The sequence below is a fragment of the Mirounga leonina genome, unplaced genomic scaffold (assembly GCF_011800145.1).
Source record: "Mirounga leonina isolate KUSES-001 unplaced genomic scaffold, KU_Mleo_1.0 Mir_174, whole genome shotgun sequence".
In the NCBI taxonomy this organism is placed as follows: domain Eukaryota; kingdom Metazoa; phylum Chordata; class Mammalia; order Carnivora; family Phocidae; genus Mirounga; species Mirounga leonina.
The window spans coordinates 83,333,365-83,358,999 of NW_023270451.1; the positions used below are offsets into that span (position 1 = coordinate 83,333,365).

At 44.7% G+C, this 25,635-nt stretch overlaps 1 protein-coding gene across 2 annotated transcripts in view; it reads left to right on the top strand.

Moving 5' to 3' along the window:
• The first annotated feature begins 2,109 nt into the window (after positions 1–2,109).
• The window catches only part of CUL1 (cullin 1), a 101,623-nt gene continuing 78,097 nt past the window's right edge, over positions 2,110–25,635 (top strand). Inside the window, exon 1 of one of the 2 annotated variants that reach the window (XM_035021321.1) lies at positions 2,110–2,133. The gene's annotated coding sequence lies outside the window, so the exon portion shown is untranslated. Of the gene's footprint in view, positions 2,134–2,728; positions 2,879–25,635 lie in introns of those variants that run through there. The other variant, XM_035021320.1, reaches the window with a different exon arrangement.

Below are 25,635 nucleotides of genomic sequence, written 5' to 3' on the forward strand. Positions count from 1 at the left end.
TATGATAATGATAATGTCTGCCCTCACAGACTAAGCCAAAATAGACAGAGGATTTCTCTAAGATGGTGACCAGCTCTGGGGTACAAGGTAAACGGGTCAGAATTTTTCATTTTCAGGCCCCTGTGACTTGGAAAATGGAAGACGCTTTATGGAAGACAAGGAAAGAAAGGCTAACTAATACTTAGTGTTTCAGGAATTATGCTGGGATTATAAAGGAATTATCCTTCCCAACAACCTTAAGAGGTAGGTATTTTTATCCCCATTTAACAGTTGACTTAACTAGAGGAAAATATAGTTTGAGTCTGAATATAAACGAGAGTCTGCCTAAATCTAAAACTGGGGCTTTTTGAACTTCATCATACTGCTTTAGACTTATAAAGTTCTATTTTATTTCACTGGTTTTGTCCTAATATTCTAGTCTGAGACCATTTTGAATTTTGATTCTGACCTCTATCCAGGTAATCATCCCTCCAAATTTTGTGTCATCTGAAAGAGGGACATCCATTTTGCCAAGGTGGAGGAGAAAGAAGGAGAAAGGATTTTTTTGGAGCGGAAAGAGAGTAGATGCCCTTGATCTGTTAGGTCTAAGGCAAGGTTACCTGCCCAGAGTAGAAGTGGTAGAGATGCAGCCTGGTTATCAAGTGGCGGGAAGGCCAATGGAATAGTCTAGCTGCTAAGAAGGATAGTGCAGATAGATGGGTAGAGAGAAAAGGACAGAAGGAAATTAACAACCAGGACCGAGGCAGGGAGAGGGTAGTATAGGTGGATGAAATACTTCTATCAAAGAAAAACAGAGAATGGGATAAACAAACAGTAAAGGGAAAGTTGGCCCACTCAGCTGGTATATTAGCTGTGGGAGGTCGCAGACAAGGAGACCATATTGAATGATAACATTGAAGAACACGGGTTAGGGAAGATGAGACAGACCGTTGTCTGAGGAAAGCTCAGGTTCCAGTAAAGGGGAAGAAATGAAGATATAAATGAAGCCATATATGTATAGTGGAAAGCATCATCCACAGGGACAAGCCTTCCATTCTTACCTTTAGTCTTACCCTGTGCCCACAAAAAGTTGTTAAATATATGTAAATGGGGCATGGGATGTTTCTTCTAAGAAAAACCCATGTTACGCAGGATGAACTGTGGACTCTGGGATGAACTCGGCCTAGGATTTCTACCCCAACGTCATACTAGAATCTCTGTCCTGTTTTAGTTTGAAGCAAAACAGGAGGCTATTCACCACATCTTTTGCCCGGATAGCATCCTTGGGAATCCTTCCTTGCTTGTTCATGGAATCAGCCAGCCCTCTGGTATGTTGGGAACCTCGGTATTAAAGCAGGAGCCCCTCACTAGGTGTGGGGCAAGTCCATGCTTTGTCCACCCTCTGTCACCATGGGAAGCCCAGGGGCTATTTGTGCTGCCAATTTTTTTTTTTTAGATTTTTTTTTTTTTAATTTATTCATTTGAGACACAGAGATAGAGAGAGAGAGAGAAAGCATGAGCAGGGAGAGAGGCAGAGGGAGAGGGAGAGGGAGAAACAGGCTCCTCGCTGAGCCAGGAGCCCGATGCGGGGCTCGATCCCAGCACCCTGGGATCATGACCGAGCTGAAGGCAGACGCTTAACCATCTGAGCCACCCAGGCGCCCCTTGTGCTGCCAATTTTAGAATTTAGAATATTTCGAGTACCCCAGTGACGGTTAATTTCAAGTGAATGTCATTAACTACTTCGGGTTACAGGTGAAAACATTTTTGGTCATCTACCATCCACACATGTAAATCCTTACTCTCTTCTTGATTTGTCTCTACGAAGATTAATGGTAAAGTGATTCTTTGTCATTTGCCAAAAAACAAGAGCTGGTTCAAGGGTTTACACAGGGAAGCCTCGCTGGGCTTTCCTTCGGAAAAGACTTGAGAGAGAGACACACACACGTAAGCTCAGGCTTCCAGGGACTGAGGGCTAAGGCCTGCAAGTGTAGAGGCTCGAGAACCCGCCACACGTTCTTGGAAGTCTGTGCCTGATTTCCAGGGCCACTTGCCCGTCTCTGACTCGCTCCTCGGCCCGTCGGGGATGTTGCGGGAGGCCCATTAACCGGTTGTACTCGTGGTTGTGTTCCACGTTGGCTCGGGCTGTGTGTGGTACGTGCGCACAGGGGAGGGGCGGGGGGAGGTGCAAGACCCTCTCTCTCAGGGTGTCTTGGGGCCGTTTCTCCAGGGGCTGCTGCCCCCAACCTCAAAAGGTGACCCCTCCTCGTTAGGTCCGAAGTGGCGGGAAGCCGGGTCCTCGGAGGCTCCCACAGGCGAGGGAGGCTCTAAAACCTGGAGGAGGATCCGGTGCGCCCGGCCGCGGATGGCGCGGGCGCTCGGGGAAGGGGCCACGGGCCTTCAGGTAGAAACGCGCCCCGCTCGCGGACCCTCGGCCGGCGCGGGGGGCGACCCCGGGGCAGTGGCCGCGCCGGGCGGCAGGTTTCCGGGCCCCTCCCGCGCCTCGGGCCGGTGTGGAGATGGCGGCGACGGTTTCCCCGCTCCCCCGCCCCGGACGCCGACGGCGGTGCGTTCCGGCCCTCCCCCACCAGCTTCTCCCCTTCGGTAGCCGGAGCCGGTGAGGCCGGGAGGGCGGGGAGCCGAGGAGGAAAGGCGAGAGGGCGGAGGTTGCGTGGTGCAGGCGGCGGCGGCGGCGGCGGCGGCGGGAGGAGGGCCGGCGGGCGGGCGGGCGGGCAGGGGAGGAGGAGGCGGGAGCCGTGTCGCACGCAGCTCCAGGAGGGGCAGCCCCGGCGGCTGAGGGACGCAGCCAGACCTCGGCGGGACGGGGTTTAACCGGGGCCCGGGCTCAGCGATCAGGTGGAGACGTCGCCCGAGCCCTTTAGGCACCAGGGAAATGCGGGTGAGTGGCGGCGGCGCGGGGGCCGAGGGCAGGCGCGGCGGCGGCGCAGGCCCGGGCCGGAGCCGCGGTGTCGCAGTGACGGGGGCCGCGGCGGCCGAGCCCAGGCGCCGGCGAGGCCTGAGCCGCCGCGGGGCGGAATGGCGGCCGGGCCGGGGGACTCGTGGGCGGAGGACGCTGGGGCGGGAGGGGAGCGAGCGGGGCCGGGCCCTGAGTCACCCCGGCCGGCTCGGGCCTGGCCTGGCCCGGACGCGGGCTCCGAGCGGCCAGGCCTGGACTACGCACTGAGGGGGGAAAAAAGCCCGATTCATCGCGCCCGAGGCGGCGGCCTGGTGGCGCCGGCCTCTCTCCGGGCTGCGGGGCTGGGCTGGCGGGCGGGCGTTCGCGCCGCGCCTCCCCCTTGGCCCCTCTCGTGCGGCGACCCCTCGGGGCGCCCGGGCTCGTGCCCTTTCTCCCCCACCCTCTCGGGACCGCTCGTCCCCTGTGCGTCGCTTTTTCTCCCCGACTCGCGCTCTCAAGAAAGTCCTGGGTTCGCGCGCAGGAGGAGCCGCGGAGCCGGGCTCTGCTTTCCGGTTCCCTGCCCGCGGCTCTCGGGGTCCCCGCCTGCATTGTTGCGTCTGTGCAGGTCGCTATTATTGGTTAACAGTCGCCCCTCTGCCCCGTGCTCTCGGGGGAGCGGGCCGGGGAGGCGCGCGGGGATGCGAGCGCTGCGGCCGAACGGGACGTAGCCCCCCGGTGCCCGCGAGTCGGGCCGGGCCTCGGCGCGCCCCCGGCCCTGCGCCCGGCGGGAGCGCGCGCTGACCCCGCAGGTAACCCGGGCGCGGGCGGGCGGCGCGGGGCGGGGTCGCCGCGAGCCTCTCTCCGCCGCCTGTGCCGCGCTGTGTTCTGTGGACGAAATGGTTAAGCGAGAGGGAAGTGCTTCGTGAACATCCCTTGAGACTGATCCCCAAAGTTAAGGGTTTTCTGTCTTTAGCGAGCTCTTTGCCAAACACCGGATTCTCTTTTCCGATTGGATCACTGGTGTTGCTTTTAGTTCGTACTCGGGGTTACTGGTAAGTGTGCAAATACGGAATCGCCGTTAACTTACTCAAGTTATTTATTTGCTGTGTGTAATTGTCCTTCCCTGAAGTGGCATTTGAGACAAAGTTAGTGGAGTATATGGTCGCGCTGCTTTGAAATGCGCTTATCGGAGTGACAGAAAGGGAACTAAATTCACTTTTACTTTGAGCCCCGAGTTCCTAGGACCTAAACCTATCCTGACACTCGGCAGCAGTGTGTGCAGTTTTAAGTTTAACACTTCATTTTGTGGCCACCGTGTTTACCCGATTTTCTGAAATCCTGGGGAGTTTCTGGCTTGTGTAGCAAGGTAAGAAATAGTGTTTGAAAAGCAAAACCAGTTGTTTTGTTTTAAAATAAATTTGGACTTTCTTTGTTTAAAAAGGGTTCTTGAATACTAGAAATTTTTTTTTTTTTTACTAGGAAGTGCTCTTTGTTGCTTTCCATGGTAAGTCAAATAGTCGCATCGCATTTCCAATTCCGAAGTCTAACCCTACTATGCCCATTTTTGGAGGTTTCAGGAGACTGCTCTTTAAGTTTGAGAGGGATGGCTGAATTACTGTGAAAATATTAAGCTTTTTTTCCTCGTTGGCACCATCTTTTAAAAACGACTGTGCTAAAAAGGAAACGAAACACTGTAGCTACACTAGGATTTTAGCTTATAATACTCTTCCTCTCTCGGCCACATGCTCAGGTCCTTGCAGCCATGTGTCCCAGTCCTGATGTCTGGGAGGCCACATCAAGAGGCCTAAGGGACACGTGAATGGCTGGGCTGATTCTGCTGTTTGCTTCCATATTATAAGCCCTAAGACTCCTTTGCTTCTTGCTGAATATTGTCTTCTAGGGGTAATTAACTTAGTGTTGTCATTACAGCCTTTATACATTTCAGACTATGAATTCCTTGAAGGTAGGGGATATGCCTTATTTTTGCATCTCCAAAGAGGCATAGAACTTGGTACCTGAGTTGTTTTTTTGAATGAATAAATCTGGACTATTGCCCCCAGCGTTTGACCACTTCTGATGTGGGCTGCAGAAAACGTCTTATGCTGGTAAGAATGCAAGTTTTATTATAATTGCTGTTACAGACCCCAGGATCGAATACTGTGCCCCAACAAAAAAATGCTCGGGTTTTCTTTAGCTACGGAAATCCAGGAAAGTGGTAAGAAAACAAGTAGCGAACTTTAATTAGCTCTTCTTCCTTCAGAACTAGTTTTAAGGTGCAGCTATTTATTTATTTATTTATTTATTTATTTATTTATTTATTTAGCAAAAGAGTGACATATTTTCCCCTGGGTTAAGTATTGCAGCCTTGCTTTTGAAGTGCAGTCTTGGTAGCTGAGGCTCTTTCTTCCCTATTGAAGAGCTGGCGCCCACCCGGTGGTGCTACTGGGGTTGGATGTGGCCTCCCTTGAAGGAGAGACTTCTTGGGTCCTTGAGGGCCTTTGTTCAGAAATTTACTCCCAGTATACCCAGCAGACATGCTGTGCCTTTCTTTCAGTGTGGAAAATTAAAATGAATGTACTTTATTTTTTTAAAGATTTTTATTTTTTTAAGTAATCCATCCAGTGTGGAGCTTGAACCCCGAGATCGAGTTGCATGCTCCTCCGACTCAGCCAGCCAGGCGCCCCAAAATGAATGTACTTTAAATTGAGGAGTTGTTACTTGCCATTCTTCAAATTAAAAATGAGGGCCCAAAAAAACTTAGGAGTGTGTTTGTATTTTTCTTTGCTGTTTCAGCCCTGCAGAGTTCCCAAAACCACAGCCTTTGTATCTTCAGCAGCTGAGTCAATCTGGAATAGATAGGATGGCTTTGGGGGACCATGTGCTTGTTTTGAACTTTGTCTTTTACATATGCCTAGAGAAGAGAGTATACCATTTTTAAGGGCCAATTCTAGGTTCACTTTGCTCTTTTTTCTGATACCTGGTACTTTTTCAGTAAAGTGTTTCGGTTGCTTTTCAAAACTGAGAAGTAAACATTAAATGAGGAATCAGATTTGAGTAAAACCCTTAACTTTATTCTGTTTCTAAGGACTTTTAGCTTCCTGTTTATAACATGTACATTCAATAATGCATGCGATAATCAGAATTATGATACTTAATGACGTTACAGTTTTTATTCATACAGATATTTTCCAGCCATATGTATTTTATTTATTCATTCATTTATTTTTGCTTAGGACCTTTTGCATAGAACATTTTGCTTGGTAGAGAAGACCTGGCTGGGGTCTGATTCGAGCTTAACTTTGCTGGGCCTCTGTTTCCTCATTTATAAAATAAGATGGTTTTTAAATGATACTATTTTAAGATTTCTTTAGGCCTTCAGAGTGTGTGGATTCTGTGGGAATGTCATCGCTTTTAGCAGCATTTGAAAAACTGTCCTCTTCTAAAGCATAATCTTACTCATGTTGGAAAAGCTGACTTGTGAAGCCTAAGTTTGATAGTCATTTAAATTTTTTTCCCCTTGGGAAACCTGGATCAAGTAAGCAGAGTCCCCTCACTGGCTTCCACTACTTGCTTCAGCATCACTGTGGTGGTTTCCCGTGCTCTTTTGTCTGCTTCTGCTCTAGCTTCCCCTCTGTCTAGAGTACCATAACCCCTTCTGTCACCTGACAGACTCCTGCTTCTTCCAAAGGGCTCCGCTTAGGCCCTGACTTCTCGTCCCATCCCATCCCTGGGATCCCATGAGGCCCTGCCTGGGTCACTGTCCTAGCACTTTACCCTGTGACTGGACTTGTTGGCTTCTCCCACTAGACAGACCTCCATTAGGGCTGGGAACGTATGATATACATCTGCCCCCTGTGCCTAGCACCCTGCCTGCATCAGTATTCATTTAACTCCTGCTGTGTTCAAGAACAAACACCCACCTGCAATCTTTACCACACTTCATGAAGTATAAGTACTGTTGTCTGCTCTACCTTGCAGCGTGTAGGTGGAGAAGCTGAGGCTGTGAGTGGTTAAGGTCAGGCCTCCTAGTAGGTGGTGAGCCTTAAACAGGACAGAGGGACTCCAGAGCTCCAGCTTACAGCCAGATGCTTCCTAAGTGTTTTATATGAAAATGGAAGAGGAGATCAGAATGAAAATGCTTTAATGATTGATAACTGATAATTGATCATTAATGATAATTCATTATGCAGAACTCTGTTGACCACCAAGCCTGAACTTATTCTTCTTGGTCTTTCAGTAACTGGTGTACCCTGAAGGAGAGTAATTGGACACTGGTGGGATAGAAATGAACAGTTCTGGAACTTCGAACTGTCGTTGAATTGGGTGTGATGTGATTCATTGGCCTTGCAAAAATTTATAAAACCATTTTAAGACTATTCAGATCTAACAAGTTGCAATTTTTAAAAAGGTCTGTGTGAGAAAATATTTTGGAAAACAGGTTGTATGAAATGTGTGCAACCATTTAAAATCTGTGTGCATAAAGTGTGTATGCACTCATGAAGACATTTTTTTTTTAATTTTTTTTTATTTATTTATTCATGAAAGTCAGAGAGAGAGGCAGAGGCAGAGGGAGAGAAGCAGGCTCCCTGCCTAGCAGGGAGCCCGATGCGGGACTCGATCCCAGGACCCTGGGATCATGACCTGAGCCGAAGGCAGACGCTTAACCATCTGAGCCACCCAGGCGCCCCTCATGAAGACATTTAAAGTAGTACAAAAATGTTGTAATTTTAGGGTGGTGAACTTGTGTGCTTTTTAATGTCTTCTTTAAAATTTTTTTAAGAAACAAAAGATAATACAAATAATCTTAGGATGGTGAAGGCCTCTCCCAGCACAACACCAGAAGTGGGAACTGTAAAGGAAAAAAAAATCAGAATTATTAAGCTCCTGTATGCTAAAATGCCATAAAGAGAATAAGGGCAAGTGGCAAACTGAGAGAAATACTGTGACTTAGAAGCAGTTTAACTTTCCTTACTATAAAAAGAGGGCTTGTAAACCAAGGGGATAAAAGAAGGAGCAGGAAACATGAAGAAAGTTTCAGCTTCACCAGCAGTACTCCTAGAAATGCCAATCAGTGAGATACTGGTCTTAAAATTTTGGGCCTAGATTAAAAAATAAACCACTTCTGGTGAGGGTATGGAGAAATGAGCCCACTCATATGTTGCTAGAAAGAGTAATTTAGTATGACCTTTCTGAGAGAAATAGGTGACAAACGCTTACAAAATATGTGTGCCCTTTGAAATAGCTAATCTGCTAAAGTTTAGTCTAAGAGAAACTGATTAGTAGATTAATACTTTGTCATGAGAATACTTATTTAACACCTCTGAGCATGTGTTTTCAGTTTTTTGCTACTAACGGTAATTATTTCCTCATTTTTAGATAAATTTGCATTTCTGTAATACTGTATTTAATGATTATTCAGTGAATATTAAATGACAGAAACATACTATAAAGCAATAAATGTAATGTCTAAAATTTTAGGTTGTTGGTATGTGAGTATATACATTTAAAAAAAGGGCGGGGATCCTAAACCAAAAAGTTAGTAGTGATTATCTCTGAGCAGTGGATTTATGGGTTATTTTAGTTTAGTCTTGTTTTCATTTTTTCTCCAGTTTTCTACAGTGCACATGTATTTATAGTACAGTGAAGTAATTGATAGAAACAACCCAAAAAAGGCCAGTAGAGCCAGTGGGACTCCTTGCCAGTGAGGTGTTTCTGCTTGGTGTCATGCTGAAAGGGCCTCGGTGTTGGCTTTGCGAGCCGTCCCTGTGCGGGCGTGCTGGCCCGGACCGTTGGGTGTGTGAGGGCAGGGCCGCCTGATTGTCCCCCCGGCCCCCCCCCCGACCCCCGCGTTCTTCAGGTCCCCTCAGATTTCATGCTCTTCCTGAAACCCTCTTAATCTCATGAAACTCATTTATGTTTTGATATTTTATTGGAACACCGAATTCCATACTGACCAATTGTCTTGAGTATGGAAGCTTCCTTTTCTTAGTGACACTGTGAACTTCCTATCCTTTTTTTGCTTACTTGATAACTCCTAGTAATAGTAGGTGCATTTTTAGATTGAATGTGTAAATCTATTGTCGTTGTGCTTCATATAAATTTGCTAAAAACTGTGCTCGCTTCGGGAGTACATATAATAAATTTGCTAAAAATTGGAAGAAAAATTTTTTGGCACACCTTGTGCTGTAGCTTGGAAAATTGAAACGTTACCATTGACTTAAGAAATGTATTCTAAATGACAAATGAGGAATGCCGTTGGAATGATGCGGAAAGTGGTGCACAGAAGTACGGCACCAAATGCCAGGAATAAAATGGTCTTTTACTATGTAGAAATTAGTTAACCATATACTAAGTGAAATAGTTAAGTGTGCCCGAGGAGCTGCCGAAAGGCCGGGGCTCAGCCACCCCCGCAGGGTGGAAGGAGGCCTGCTTTGGCCAGACCGGGGGGGGGGGGGGGGGGGGTGACGTTTGGCTTGCGGGAAGGTGGAGAAGAGAAAGTCCAGGAGTGGTTTCTTCTAACTTCCACCATGTTAAAGATTTAAAATCCATGAAAAATTTCCTTGCAGGTCCATCTTACATGTAATAATACCACTATTTACTCAGCACTTAGGATGTGCCAGAAATCAGGCCAAACCCACGCTGGTACCTTTGGAGCTGCTCCCCCTCAGCTTTCTGCTTCTTGCCTCACTTTGGACAGAAGCCTTTTTTCTATGTTCCTGGTTGATGATAGCCAAGGACACGGTGCCGGAACATTTTACGAGTGCTCAGGGACTCCCCCAGTCAGTGTCTCTCCTGATTGATACGGTGAAGACTCCCAACAGGGGGACCCAGAAAACACAAAGCCAGGGAAGGCTTAGTGATGCTGAAGATACTCAGGCTGTTGAGCACTTTGCCCAGAGCCCTCCCTTTGGCGGGTACCTTCGTAAATGTTCTGTGTGTAGGGGACTTTGCCGTGTACGGGTTGTTTTGTCATGTCGACAGTTTAGCTGGGGCGTTTCTCTGGTGAGGCATATCGCACATATAATCACTCTTTTTTTTTTTTTTAAGATTTTATTTATTTATTTGAGAGAGAGAGAATGAGAGAGAGAGAGAGCATGAGAGGGAGGAGGGTCAGAGGGAGAAGCAGACTCCCCGCCGAGCAGGGAGCCCGATGCGGGACTCGATCCCGGGACTCCAGGATCATGACCTGAGCCAAAGGCAGTCGCTTAACCAACTGAGCCACCCAGGCGCCCCATATAATCACTCTTATATGGTGAAGCTTCCTATGCCTTTTTTTGTTCATTTTTTGGTCACTATTTTTATAATGAAGGTGCTCAGCTTTACAACACATTTACTACTCCACATGTTACTGCATTTTCAGTATTTTTATTTGTTTGTTTAGAACAATATTTGCCCGTCTGTGTTCGCTGTTTGGAGCTGAGGGGAGCGGCTCCAAAGTTACCAGCGCTCCACCCTCCCGCAAGGTATGAGGGTGGGAGGGAAGATCTGTGCATAAATAAATTTAGGAAATGCTGGGTTGCATATTGAGGGACCTTTAATATGTTAATATATGTTGCCGTTACGGGGAGATCTAGATCTTACAGGGGATTTATGTCTTACAGGGTGTGTATGTCTGTATACATATGAGGTGTACCCTTAATTTAACGTAGCCTTAGAGGGAAGAGAACCCTATTACCATATTAAGGAACGCATTTTGTTTTGTAGAACACATACTGATTTTAGAACCATAGAATGAAAAATATGTGCCTTGCAGTAGCAAGTAGTAGTAAATCGACGTGTTCATTTTTGTTCCGTCTTTGGTGAAGCACTCTGATTGAGTCTGGAAATGCTTGTGTTTGGAGCAATGTGGGAAGTGACGTAGAGACTGCAATCCTAATGAATACAGTTAGATGTGTAGTTGTCTAGAAACGATTTCTGCTTCACTTTATTCCATGTCTGAATCCTAAATGCTGTTACAGAAGTAGCTGAAAAAAAATTTTTAAGTGCATGGATTAGCATTAATCTATAATCACTGCTGAGGAACACCAACAAATCAAAGTGTATCACTCACATTTTCTTGGTGGTGTCGTATTAAAAGTACTTTAAAACCTGGAAAATAATGGTTTATGACATTAACTACAAAGATATTTCAAAAAATATTTTTTTTCTTTAAAACTCTTAACTCTGGACTAGAAAAACATTTCAGTCCACTGAAAACCAGACTTCATGTCTCTTTATTCTCCTAGATTTTTCCCTGGTGTGTGACATTGGTTCTCCTGCACTTCCAGCTCTGTGGTTTCCAGAGCGTGAACAGTGTTCCCGGAAACATCAGATTCGTTTGGGAAGGTCCATTTTCTGGAGCATTTCGGCCTCTTTAAGGAGGGGGATGCAACATGCAGTGATTCCAAAGTTCTCGGAGGGGTCACCCTTTTTCTTCCTGAAAGATCTCTTGATATTAGAGACTACTTTGCTCTCCTAGTTCTTTTTTTTTTTTTTAAGATTTATTTATTTATTTGAGAGAGAGAGAATGAGAGAGAGAGAACACCTGAGAGGGGATAGGGTCAGAGGACGAAGCAGACTCCCCGCCGAGCAGGGAGCCCGATGCGGGACTCGATCCCGGGACTCCAGGATCATGACCTGAGCCGAAGGCAGTCGCTTAACCAACTGAGCCACCCAGGCGCCCTGCTCTCCTAGTTCTATCTTTTCTTCTCCCAGTGGACATTTAGGAGATCCCTCTTTGACTTGATTCTCTGTTCTAGTTGATTCTGCTGTCGGGCCTTCCAGTTTTGTTTGGCTTGAAGCAGTTGTGATGGTTCTAACTGTTGGCTCACTGGCCTCCCGCTGAGCTTCCCTTGGTCATCCTCCTGACTGTCCTTGGGGCTTTCTCTCTGGCTGCCCTGCCCTGACTTCCGTCTCCGCTTGCCCCAGGCTCCTCTCTTGCTCGGTAAGCTGAGTCCAACTTCTCTCTTGATAGCATTGTATCTGAGACTTCAGTATGTTCCTCTCGTGTCTATATTCAGTGCACCCCCAGTCTTACCAGTTCTTTCTTCAAAATGCTCTGTACTCCCACCTTCTTTTCTGGTTCTAGCACCAGCTTCCTATTGCCTTTACCTCCTCATGCTGCTTCACCTGTATTCAGGATCTGCTGGGGGTTTGGTGACTAGAGCCTGACCCGGTGGGTATTTGAGTCACCGTGATTTGGTAGAGCGGGCTCTGCTTTTGGTTCTTGACGGCCCTTTACCTCGCAATCCCATCCCCTCCGCAGAAGCTCAGAACAGTACTGCCAGTCCAGCCCCGGGCACAAAACTAGCTCGCTGCCTGGCGCACTTGACAGCAGGCTGCTTGGGTGGGTTTCTGGCTGTTTGTCCTGCCCTGGTTCTTCAAACTGGGAGTATGATTTCTATAATAAAACTTAATGGAATTTCAATAAACCAAACCAATTTGGGGGACTTCTTTTAACTTTGAGATTTTATCTGCAATGTAGAAATTTTCTTTTGGTAAGACTGATTTTTGAAAAACGTCAATGGTGAAAGAATTCAGACTAATCAACAAGCCATGTTACAGTAAAATTTCCTTTTGAACGTCTAGATGTGGTGTAAGGTAAACATCCACATTGCTTTTTTTGGTAGATATATTAGGGGTGTGTGTGTTTGTAACTAGGACAGTAGATTCCCTTAATAGTTGTAGTGAAAAGTAATTTTAAAACATACTCAGATGACTCCTTTGGCAGCAGTGAACTACGGTTTCACATTAAAAAGAGGATTTTTTTTTTTTTCAAAATGCGGAGGAGAGGGTTTTGTTCTATTGAAGGTGTTAGTATAGACTAAGTGAATACGTCCATACTGTGTGTGGTCTGAAAAAAGATTAATCCTAAAATGTGCTTCTTTCTATAATTCGTTTTACTTATACCTTGCATAAGTTGGTTTCTTTGCAAAGTGTTGATGTGTAAGTTTTATTTTAGAAAATTGAGTTGTTTGTGAAACCCAAGCCCTCTGAAGTGTCCTTTTTTTTTTTTTTTTTAAGATTTATTTGAGAGAGCCTGCGCATGGGGGGAGGGGGAGAGGGAGAGAAAGAGAATCTTAAGGAGGCTTCATGCTCAGCACAGAGCCTGACATGGGGCTCCATCTCACCTGAGATCATGACCTGAGCAGGAACCAAGAATCGGATGCTTAACCAACTGAGCCACCCAGGTGCCCCCTTTTTTCATATTTATGTGTGGGTTTTAATTATTGTAGAAGTGCAAGAGAAGCACTTTGATATTTCTTTTGCCCCTAAATAACCACCTACAAAATCACCAGTTTTATGTTGACTACAAAAACCAGTTGTACACCCTATAGAGAAATTCATTACAAATTTTTGCAACTAGAAAGAAATATCTTGACTCTGAGCAGTTGTGTTTTTTTTGTTTTGTTTTTTTAAAGTGAAAATGCTAGGAGCTTAAACCTGCTTCAGAATCCTCTTAGGGGAAGCTGGTATTTTGGGTTTACCACATTTTTCCCTTTGTTATGGATATGGCCAGATTGTTTTGAGTCAGGGTGGGGAGCAAGATTTAAAAGAAAAAGAAAAAAAGCCCCCTCTCACCTGCCTCCAAAGAAACCCAACCCTCTGTTACTGAATTTATCATCAAATGGCATGTTTTCATGAGGTTAGAAGATGTACTCAAATAATTGACAGACTGAATTTAATTTTACATTTGATTGACTCAACGCCCTGGTTTAAATACACATAGTTGTGTATTATGTATCCTCACCATACCTTTTCCCCGATATTTATAATGTCAGGAAATATAAGTACTTGATGTTGTAGTAGCTACCAAGGACTTTTTCAGCAAGCTTTTTATCTGGTGCAGCAACTGAACATGTGCACTGAACATGTGGGTCCGCCTGCAGATCTCCGGCAGGCGGACCCACAAGAGCAATAGCTGGTATTAAGCTCCTAGTAACCCTAGTAATCAAGACCATTGTCCACGCACTGGGAGCGGTTCACCTAAAGGAGGATTCTTGATTTCTCTTGGTATCTTCAGGAAGGTGAATAAACTGTGTTAGAATGTATTCAAAACAAATCAAAATATAAAAGCTGTAAACCAGAGTGTTGAGGTAGGACTATTTATCCTTTTTTTTTTTTTATTGAGGAGTGGGGGAGGGAGAGAGAGAATCTTAAGCAGGCTCCACACCCCCACTGCCCGCCAGCATGAGCTCAATCTCAAGACTGAGATCCTGACCTGAGCTGAAATCAAGAGTTGGGCGCTTAACTGACTGAGCCACCCAGGCACCCCCGTTTATTACCCTTTTTTGAACCAATTTGTCGTGAAATGGGAAGTGTCTTTGAAAGTTCACTTAGCCAGGGAAAATTGCTGACCGGAATTTTTGACTCAGGGTTGAATTATTTTTTTTTAAGATTTTTTTTTAAGTAATCTCTACCCCCCAGCATGGGACTTGAACTCATGACCCTGAGATCAAGAGTTGCATGCGCTACAGATTGAGCCAGCCAGGCGCCCTCAGAGTTGATTTTTTAGTATTAGTGGCAAGAGAAGTGATGATTGAAAAAACCCAGATTAGGTGACTGTCTTGTTCCCTTAGAGACGGGGTGGCTTTCAGTCTGCTCATTTAGCAGGTATTATTTCAAGGTTTAGCACTCACCAACTAGAGGGCAAACTGTTCACACGCGGAGAATTTGGAAATTAGTTGAACGGCATTGTGGGAACTATGAGTTGAAACTTCATTTAAATGAAAGTTACGGCTATTGTGGTAAAATAATGCACCCTTTACCAAAGCAGCCCTCGTGCATGAACCTTTCCAGGAGCGGGCGGCACGTGATCATGCCTCCCCAGCTGACAGTTTGTGTCTACATACACCCCCTCAGTGGCCTGAACATGTTTCCTGTACCACCAGTATCCTGGTCATTTCAGGAGGGAATCGTGCCTTGTGGTTTGTGTTTGTGTATCTGTGTTAGTCTGGGTCCTGAAAATGCTGTGGCACCGAGACAGAAATTTCTTGGGTGCTGGTGAGCAGTGAAAGCTCTTTAGTAGTGGGCTTTTCCAAACTTAGTGGATTCAATATGACAGAAGCTCACCCATTAACTAGTAAGATAGATAAGAAAGATTTTTCAAGCCAGTATTTTAAAGCATTCTGTTAAAACAAGCCTATTTGGTAATAAAATGAAAGATTCAGATAAGTCTTAAGAATGAGATTTCAAAGAAAATATGAACCTCTGGCAACTGCTTCTGGCCTTATCCCCAGGTCCATCAGAATACAAAGCTCCCACCTTCTTATGACAGATACTTTCGTGGGAATCTTCGGAAAGTACCACCCTTGGTATTATCCGTTATCAAGGATATTCAGAAATTTTCAGGCAACATTAATTTACCTCTTTTTGACTTAAAAGATAAGCATGCTAACTTTGACATTTCTCCCCTGAGAAGTTTTTGTTGTGTTTTAAATTTAAGTACCACTGTTAGGATTATCAGGGCACGTGATAACCTTTGTAGAAGTGTTACTACGAATAGTAGTGAGTGCTTACTATGTGCCAGGTGCTCTTCTAAATATTTTATTTACATAACTCACCTGGTCCTTTCAACAACCTTGTCAGATAGGTACTGTTATTATCCCCATTACAGATAATTATAGGCACAGAAGGTAAGGAATCTTCCCAAGCCCACAGAGCTAGTGAGTTGCTAAGCTAGAATGTTGAAGTCCCACAAACATCCACATACATTTATATATTTTTATATTAAGTACAGTATTTGAAAAAGTCCTGTCGTGTGTAATGTTGATCCATGCTTCCTGAATTGTTTCTACAATAAGAAACACATTTTGTGGGAGAACCCCAGACACCCACAGGCATAACTGAAATAAAAGATACTGAGCAGGGGCACCTGGGTGGCTCAGTCGTTAAGCATCTGCCTTCGGCTCAGGTCATGATCCCAGGGTCCTGGGATCGAGCCCCACCTCAGGCTCCCTGCTCCACGGGAAGCCTGCTTCTCCCTCTCCCACTCCCCCTGCTTGTGTTCCCTCTCTCGCTGTGTCTCTGTCAAATAAATAAATAAAACCTTAAAAAAAAAAAAGATACACTGAGTAATACTACTTGTTGTGTTCTATGAGCTCTTTTTTTCTATTTCACCTTTTTAAAAAGTTCCAATTGCCGTTTACTAAGTTGATGTCACGATTCACACATTATGGAATTGCAGCCCTCAATTTGAAAAACATCTATGTAGATAATCCTGACCAAATGTAATACCATTTTTCTTTGTTTTAAAGTGAGTGAAAATGCTTGGAAACAAAATACATGCCAGTGCCAGGTGAGAGCCTTGAGTAAATGTGCTTTGTGCCAAAGCTGAAATTCGGTCTTGAGCAGTGGAAGCTAGTTTCTGTGGACAAACCCATGCGTCTGTACTGCACCTGTTAAGTAGTCAGTGCCTGGTCTTCTGCAGGTTTCCAGGTTTTCTAAAGCACTGCCCTAGTGAAGCTCAGGGTGCCCTGCTTGGAGGTCACGTGGTAATTAAAGTAGGAAGGGTCTATATGCTGACTGAATTGAGGTTCCGTTACGTGGATTTTTAGGATTTAAAAGGACTCTCGTGTTAATTGTTCAAGTACCCAAGCCTAAGAGCAAAAATTGTTTAATTCTGAAGATGTTCATGGGAGAAAATTCTGTACTTACATCTGAAATTTCTCATAATTACAAAATCGTGTGTGGATGTGTTGGGGAATGAATTGAATTAGCATGTGCATATATTTATATAATTAGAAAGACAAAGATTGAACACGAGAAGGCAACTATATTAATTCATTTAGTATGAGGTTGAGAGCCTGCTAATTTCAAACCTCTGCTGGTGTTTAGAGAGTGAGAGAAGGCAGAGAGAACCAACCGGGAAACTTGAAATCCCTTTGCCCCACGCTGGTGGGTTCTGGCCTTGTTTCTCAGCTTTTTAAAGCCATCAGTTTTACATTTTTTATGGCTGGTTTCAATAATTGTTTTCATAATCCTGCATAAATTCTATCCATCATACAAATGTTGTATCCTCTACACACACACACACACACACACAGTTTCTGTGCCAGGAGAAAATGAAAGGACATGTCAACAATCATGCTGCAGCCTCTCTCTTTACTTTGTAGTAGTTCTGTGTGCTGATTGGCCGAGCGGGCTTCTCTGTCGGTTTTTGTTTAAGTACCATTGGGGATTCACATGTGTTCTTAAAATCCTTGGAGTAGTAAGTTGACCAGTATTTCTGGAGCACTTGGAATGCGCCAGAGCCTTGTGCTTGGTGCTGAGCATTCAACTGTGAACAGGGTGCCTGCCCTCCAGCCACAGAATAGTCCTGGGAGAGATGTTCTGTTGACAAAGAAGGACCTTTCATTATCGTTACCTTTTCTGTTTTTATAGTAACAGAAGTGTAAAATTCATTCATTGAAACCTCTGTTACTCAAATAACAATAATGAGCAAAATAGCCTTATTTTGAGTTCAGGAAAATAAGCAAATATAATATTTGATATATGCTTTTGGTTTACTCATGTTTTCCAGATTATAAAATACAGGTGTATTTCATGAGTGAAATATAAAAATAAAAAATGAGCCTCTACTTCATTTTTTTTCCCCCAAAGACTTATTTTTTTTAGAGCAGTTATAGGTTCACAGCAAAACTAAAGAGAAAGGTACAAAGATTCCCCATGTACCCCTGCCCCCCACATCCAGCCCCTCACCCTGTTATCAGCATCTTGCACCAGGGTGGTACATTTGTTAAAATCTACGAACCTACACTGACACATCATAATCACCCAAAGTCTGTAGTTTAGGACATTAGGGTTCACACTTGTGAAGTACATTCTAGGGGTTTGGACAAATTTATAATGACATGCATCCACCATTATAGTATGATGCAGGGTATTTTCACTGCCCTAAAAATCCTGTGTTCTGCCTGTTTATCTCCCCCCAACCCCAAATCCCTGGCAACCACTCTGACCTTTAAACGGTCTCTGTAGTTTTGCCTTTTCCAGAATGTCATATGGTTGCAATCATACAGCATGTAGCCTCTTGAGATTGGCTTCTTTGACTTTATGATATGCCTTTAAAGTTCCTCTGTGTCTTGGCTTGATAATTCATTTCTTTTTATTGAAGAGTAATACTGCATTGTCTGGGTGGACCACAATTTATTCATGCATTCGTCTACTGAAGGACATCTTGGTTGCTTCCAGCTTTTGGCAGTTATGAATAAAGTTGCTGTAAACATCCTGGCACAGATTTTTTTGTGGATGTGAGTTTTCAACTCCTTTAGGTAAATACCCAGCAGTGGATCTTACGGTAAAAGTATGTTTAGTTTTCTAAGAAACCACCAGACTGTCTTCCAAGATGGCTGTACCATTTTGCATTCCTACCAGCAGTGTTTGAGGGTTCTTGTTGCTCCAAACTTTTGCCAGCATTTGGTGGTGTCCATGTTCCAGATTTTGGCTGTTCTAGTAGGTGTGTGGTGGTATCTCATTTCAGTTTGCATTTCCCTGATGACACATAATGTGGAACATTCTTTCATCTGTTTGTTTGCCATCTGTATATCTTCTTTGGTAAGGTCTTTGGCCCATTTTTTAACCAAGTGGTTCTCTTACTGAGTTTTAAGAGGTTTTTATATATGTTGGTTAGCAGTCCTCTATAAAATGTCTTTTACAGATACTTCTCTCACCTGTGGCTTGTCTTCTCATCCTCTCGACATTCAGGTATCCCACTCCACTTTTATTTTTAAGGAAGGTTTTACAAATACTGCATGAATAATGTTCATCATATTAAAGATGTCCTTGTATTTATGTATTTAATGGGTTTTAATCATTTTCTGGCTAAAATCAGTTGAATTAGATGGGTCTTTAAAGATGACCTACCCCTGGGGTGCCTGGGTGGCTTAGTCGTTAAGCATCTGCTTTCGGCTCAGGTCATGATCCCAGGGTCCAGGGATCGAGCCCCGCATGGGGCTCCCTGCTCCACGGGAAGCCTGCTTCTCCTTTTCCCATTCCCTCTGCTTATGTTCCCTCTCTCGCTGTGTCTCTGTCAAATAAATAAATAAAATCTTTAAAAAAAAAAAGATTACCACCTTTACTATATTTTAGAGGGAAGAAAGCAAGCTATCATTTGGGGAAGTTCTACTGTGTACCAGGCATAGAACTAGGCATTTTGACATCTGATGTCTCTAAATCTCCAGTTGGTATTTGGGCCTTTAATTTAAAATGAGTTAACAGAATTAGAACTGTCATTATTGAAGGAACCAACTGTTGGCTTCTCAGTGAATCTGATTAGCGATGCCCACTGGATTTTGGTTCTCTGTAGTGTCTCTTTTAGTGGTTGGCATAGTATTTTCTCAGTCCCAGCTGGGGGTGATCTGAGTTGGGGAGTCATCTTGATGAGATTGCCAGAGGAACCCATGGTAGAGGGCAATAGGAAGCATGAATGCAGGCAGAATATAGTCAACTTTATATCAGACTTTGAATTCAGGGTTACATTAAGTTCAACTGTAAGACCCGCAAAGAAGTTTTACTAGGAGACCACTGTTGTAAATAATTATTGTCGGTTGTACTTTATTTTTTAATAAGGTATGTGGTTTGTTTTGGAAGCTGAAGCATGATAGTTGTCATGTCCATTTTCAATGATAAGTTTGTAATATTTATGCCTGTATGCTGGATTTAGAATTTAAAAGGAAAGTTCATACCTTGCTCACACTTTGATTCTGCCATGGTGAATGGGGGTCATAAGTGAGCACATATCCCAGCTAGTGCAGGAACCCTCGTGTGACGCCAGATACCGCGAGAAGCAGGCTGCTGTTGGATCTCGTAGCGGCATGGAGTCCAGCATTGTCTCACATCGCTTCCACCTGGCTGTAGCTTGGCTTCTACTCTTCATTTATGAAGACCACCTTTTCCTGGAACTGCCGCCATCAGTGACTTCCTCCCCATAGACCTTTTCCTTGATCTATCCCAAGGCTTTGACACGGTCAAGGACGAGATGTTTCATAAAACTGTCCTCCTCTGGCTTCTGTTTTCTGGCTTTCTGCTCCTCCTTACCTGGGGGTTCCCTGCCTCTTGCAGCACTTTCTTGGGGGGACTCATTTTCCCTGTGCTCTTTAAATAGAAGCTTCAGTCCTCATCTTTATTAAGTTCTTATGCTTTGAAGATTTTATCTGTGTCGATGCAAACAACTTACTTTTTTATGAATTACTGAATTCATTTTTTCAGGTGTGATTTCCTTTGGGCTATAGTTCTGTATTTTTAAATCGCCTTGGGTATTTTCATTCTGGTGTTATTTTTTAAAATCACATTCACATTCATTTTCCCTCTAGATTTAGGCTTAACATAACATCTCTCTTAATAACATCACCTTTCTCTCATGAGGTGGTTTCTCTTTAACTCCCTTTAACCCCTGGGGTTTTGCCAGCATGAGAACTTTTTCAGTGAGTGTTGAATTTAGTGATATTAAAAATTTCATGTAGACAGATTTACGAGTGTCTGGATGATCACCATTTCACCTAGAACTGCCGTGAGACTTTGTGCTTATAAGTTCGTATTTATTTACAATTATAGTGTTGAGCCTCTGGCTGGCTCAGTCGGTTGAGCATGCGACTCTTGATCTTGGGTCATGAGTTTGAGCCCCACGCTGGGTGTGGAGCATACTTAAAAAAAGAAGTACTTTACAATTATATTGTTGTCAGGTGATTACCTAAAGCAGAGGGTATAATATTTTGATAACTTTTTTAATCATGAAAGATGTCAAATAAAGTATAGCAAACATGTCTACCACCGAGAATTTGTTAACATAACATGTTAGTGTATTTAACATTATTTCCTACTTGAGATCTGAGTTTTATAACTACTGTAATTCCGAAGTATTGATGAACATACTGTCAATAACTGGCAAAGAATAATGAAAATATCTGCATTTCTTGGTACATTCAGAGGTATTGCTAAAATTACTGTGATCTGTTGCCTACATTCATGATTGGAGGAATTGCCCAGTTTCAGCTAGAGTTTAGTGAAAAATAAATGTAATTTTTTCCCATCTGTAATCACAATGCCCCTGAACTCTGTCCATGACCCGCACTGAAGTCTCACCTCCACCCTCCCCCATAAGGAACATTTTCATTAGTTTTTGGTTTATCCTCCCCCTTTTTTTTTCTATTTGAAAAAGAAAAATGTATCTGTAAGTGCATGTTGGTATTTACTCCCCTCGTGCACAAAAGGAGCCGTGCTTTTTTCAGTTAATGCGTACGCTGAGACCTCCCTGTGTTACCCGCCAACCAGCGGAGGTTGCCGCCTGCCTTCGTCACGGCACAGTGCTCCACTGCGTGGACATGCCATCCTTCAGCCCGGTCCCCTGGTGAGGGATTTTAGGTGGATTTTCGGGCTCTTGCAGTGACTGAACTCGAGTTTACAACCTCTTGTGGGTTCGGGCCAGTTTATTCCGGGGATAAAGTGCTAGAAGTGCAGTTGCGGCTCAAAGGGTAACAGCATCTGTGAGGTGGTCAGACACAGCCGAGTGACTGTTTGGGTCATGGAGTGTCCCATCAGCAACAGCTAAGTTGTTCTGAATCTTCAGTGCAAGGTCTGCCAATTCTGGAATCCAGAGATCAATTTTGGGAGGTTAGAAAGTACAAGATTGAGAGGCAGGCCTTGCCAGGCCCCATTCGTTCCTCCCTGTGCACCCATTTGCGGTGCCTCCGCTCCCGCAGTACCTGCTGACGGTGGGGGGCTTCGGCGGCTGGCCTGTCTTTCCCCATTGCGGGGAGTTGAGGTCCAGCCGCCCTCTCAGCTCGGATCACCTCCGGGTTTGTTTCTCTGCCTGTAAGTCCTTTTTGATCCCAGGTCCACAGAGCTGTCCGGCTGACGTCTCCAGAGTCCCATCACACGTGTGGCTTCCCTGCTCAGAAACCTTCCAGAGCCCTGCTGCCCCCACAGAACAAAGGCCTGGCGTCCTGTGCCTGCACACCCACTCTCTGCCTCTGCACACCCCTCACCCATCCTCGCGCCATTCGTTTTTCTGCTTCGTGCCCTTCATCCCTTGTGAAACACCCTTCCTGTTCTCTCCTGCTGTTCAAATCCTGTTCATCCCCGAGAAATGGTTCAAAGCCCACATCTTGTGAAGCCGCCTTGATCCTTGCAGCCAGGATGATATCTTTCAGACCCGCTGAGCTCATATTGCAGTTTTTGTCTTTGTCTTTCATGTGGCAGTAAATCATGTATGCCATGAGACATCTCCTCTAGTACCTTCAGCTCAGCTAAGCCTTTTAAGTTACATTTTCACTTGTTCATATATGTTGCAGGGGAATATAAGCCCCTCTATTGGCAACATCTTAAATAGCAGTTCTGAAAGTACGCTTGGGTAGAACACTCAGTGATACTGCTCTTTGTGCTGAGGGGCCTACTTGTGCGGAACCTGGTCATCCTGTAGAGAGATCCATTCCTTTTTTGTGAATGAACTGAATTTGACCCATAAAAATTTATAGCTAGCATGCTTTAAAGATGCCTTTTTTTTTCTTAACAGCTTTATTGAGGTACAGTTCACACGCCATAAAGTTCAGTTTTTTTTAATGTATAATTCAGTGATTTTTAGTAAAAGCTACTGGGTTGTGCAGCCACCACATGATCAATTTTAGAACCTTTCCGTCACCTAGAAAAGATCCCGTATACCTATTTGCGGTCACTCTCCATCCCCAGCCCCAGGCAAGCACCACTCTATTGCCTGTCCCTAGGGCTTGCCTGGTCTGGACATTTCATGTAATAAAGGGAATCACATAATGTGTGGTATTTTGCATCTGGTTTTCGCAGCACGATGTGTTCGAGGTTCATCTGTGCTGTACCGTAGCACATATCAGTACTTCGGTCTTTATTGCCAAATCGTGTTCGTTCTTTTGTATGACTGTATGACATTGTGCTTATCCATTCACCTGTTCCTGGACATTTGGGTTGTTCCACTTTTGGGCTATTATAAAAATGTGCTATGAATATTTGTACGCAGGTCTTTGGGTAGACGTAAGTTTTCTTGTGTTTTGGGTGGATACCTAGCACTGGAATTGATGGGTCATGTGGTAAGTTTATGTTAACTAAACCGGTCTTGTAATGCCCCAAATGTTTAATTACTAGTTTTGAGTAAAGACATAAACAAGGCAATTCAAGCACTTAAGATACATTCAGGTCTTAGGAGTCTTGGTTTGAGAACTAGCAGAACCCACTTCCCATGTGGCCATGTGTTTCTGTTGCTTCTCTTTCTTTATAGCTATGGATTTAAAGGTTTTGAATGACTTTAAATAAGTAGATAATTCAGGCAATGTCTCTGAAAGCCATCTATTAGGATACTAATTGAAATTTTTTATGCTTCTTGTCAACTGTAATTGTTTGAACTTAATTGCAATTGTTCCCTTAGTTCTATATAAAAATGGAATAATACAGTAAGTGTAAAGTTTGCAAGCCTTGAAATTCAGTAATGAAATCGTGTAGACTTATCTAAGGTGATAAGTGTCCTTCCTGATAGATGTACAAGTAGAACCCTGATTCTGGAATGTGCAAATTGTTGGCCTACATTTATAAGGTATTAGCCCCTGTTCTAGCATCTTTAAGATTACTCTTTTATTTGGGGGGTGGGGTGCGCTGAGGGAGAGGGAGAAAGAGAATCTTAAGCAGGCTCCATGCCCAGCTGTGCACGGCACAGATGCAGGGCTCGATCTCATGATCCTGAGATCAGGACCTGAGCCAAAATCAAGAGTTGGAGGCTTAACCGACTGAGACACCCAGGTGTCCCAAGATTCCTTCTTGATTAAAAAGGTTAAACATTTAAATAGTTAACATTCAAGCACTAATTAATGAATATTCAAATAAAATAGTTTTAAATAGATTCGGGGGTGTAAGTATAAATGTCCATTTCATGAATTTGCTAGCTCTTCCTCAGTCTTTTTGTTTGCAGTCAACTGGACTTGTCAATACACATTCATATCATGAAGTTGTCACTTGTCGTTTTGCATGGTTCCTTTGCAAGCCAGGTTGTAATTTCTTGGTGGCATGCTTCTTAAGGAAGCGGAGTAAGAAATTTCTACCTCTCTAAAGAAGCATTGTGGGATGGGGTGATGGAAAGAACATGGCTTTAGACTCTAAACACTTGGGTCTGAGTCCTTGCTACTTACTTGCCGTGACTTTGGGCAGATTACTTAATATCTTTGAGCTTGACTTTCCTCACTTGTAAGAGATGGTACCATGCCCGGAATATAGTTACTGTAAGGATTAAACGAGAGAACTAAGGCTGCTGTTGGCGCAGTCTAGCATCCTAGCTTGCAGTAAATATCAGGTCCTCTCCTTACACAGTTAATAAACTGACCTGCAGCGGTTGCCCTTGGTGCACGCTGGGGGTGGTCATGGATGTGGTGGAGTGTAGACAAAGGTCACAGGAGTTAATTCACTTAACAGAATGAATGGCTCTCTGTGTTTTAGAAAGTAACTCGGGCAGCAGTGTGGAGGGTGCATTGGAGGGGGCAGGACCGGTGACAGCGAGGCCGGTGAACAGGGTTGTGTTAGTGACCCAGGTGAGATGACGGAGCTTGGACTGGAGTTGTGGTGTGTACAGAGAGCCTTGCGGATTCAGGAACTACGAGGGGAGCGTTGATGGAAGTGATGCACAACGGGTGAGGACATGGGGAGTCGGAGCCAACTTGTCTTTCTAAGCTGGGAAATACAGAAGGGGGGGTGGTTGGTTTGAACGTCGAGAGGGCAGTCGGGGGCTCAGCACGGCCCTCATGTCACGTGTCCGCAGAAGGCCCGGGGAGGACGGGGAAGGTGGGGCGCTGGCTGTTAGGGGGCAGGCGGTGCTTGCATTGCCACCTGAGGCTCCTGTTAACCGAGGTGGGAAGAAAGGCCGAGAGGGAGGCGTTCAGTTTTGGACACTACGATCGGGGGGCGGGGGGGAGGAATGGAGGACAGGGAGCTGGGTTGAGCAGAGGCTTGGAGCTGCAGGTGTGCAGAGGGTTGTGTGGCCATCTGTTATCAGGGCAAAGTAGGAGCGCCACACCACCCTGCGCGGGGGCCAGTCCTCCTCCTGAAATCATCAGAGTGACACTGTAGCCATGTATCATCACCGTCCCCAACAGAACTGCCTGCAGAGTTCACAGCCGGAAGCTGTAGCCGTCTTGCCGTGCACTTCAACCCAGGTTGCCTGAGTCCGCCTCTTGCCCAGGTACTGCGTACATTTGAAACTTCAGTGGCATTTAAGAATTTCTAATAAGACTTCAGAATTTCTCAGCCTGGCAACTTTGCGATCTCAGTTCTGAATGGCATTGAGTACCCTTTCACCTGCCGAATCGTTTTCTTATGTCTTGTGTATCAACTAGATGTTGCTAGAACATCACAGTATGTTCCAGGCATGTGAGGTATGACATACTACTACAGGGAATGCCGGTGAACCCACTTGCCACCTCCCTGAATGGACTGTCGCCAGTGCGACACCTCCCGCCCCCTGGGAGCTCCCTGTGTGCCCTTCCCTGCAACCATCTTGAATTGCCCTCCCCTCCCATCCTCTTGCCTTTCTTTCTAGTTTTACTTCGTATGTTGTGTAGCTTTGCTCCGATTTTTGTTAGCTTTTTATTCTAGAAAATAGGAACTACAATGTACATATCTGTTACTCAGCTTTTTTCCTGCAGTATTTTAGAGCAAATCCCAGGCATCACATCATTTCATGCAGGAGAGAATGGATCTCTACCAAGGATGGTACTTTGTTGTTGTTTTTAAACAACACATATCTCATTCTCGCTCTCTCAAAATAAATAAATAAA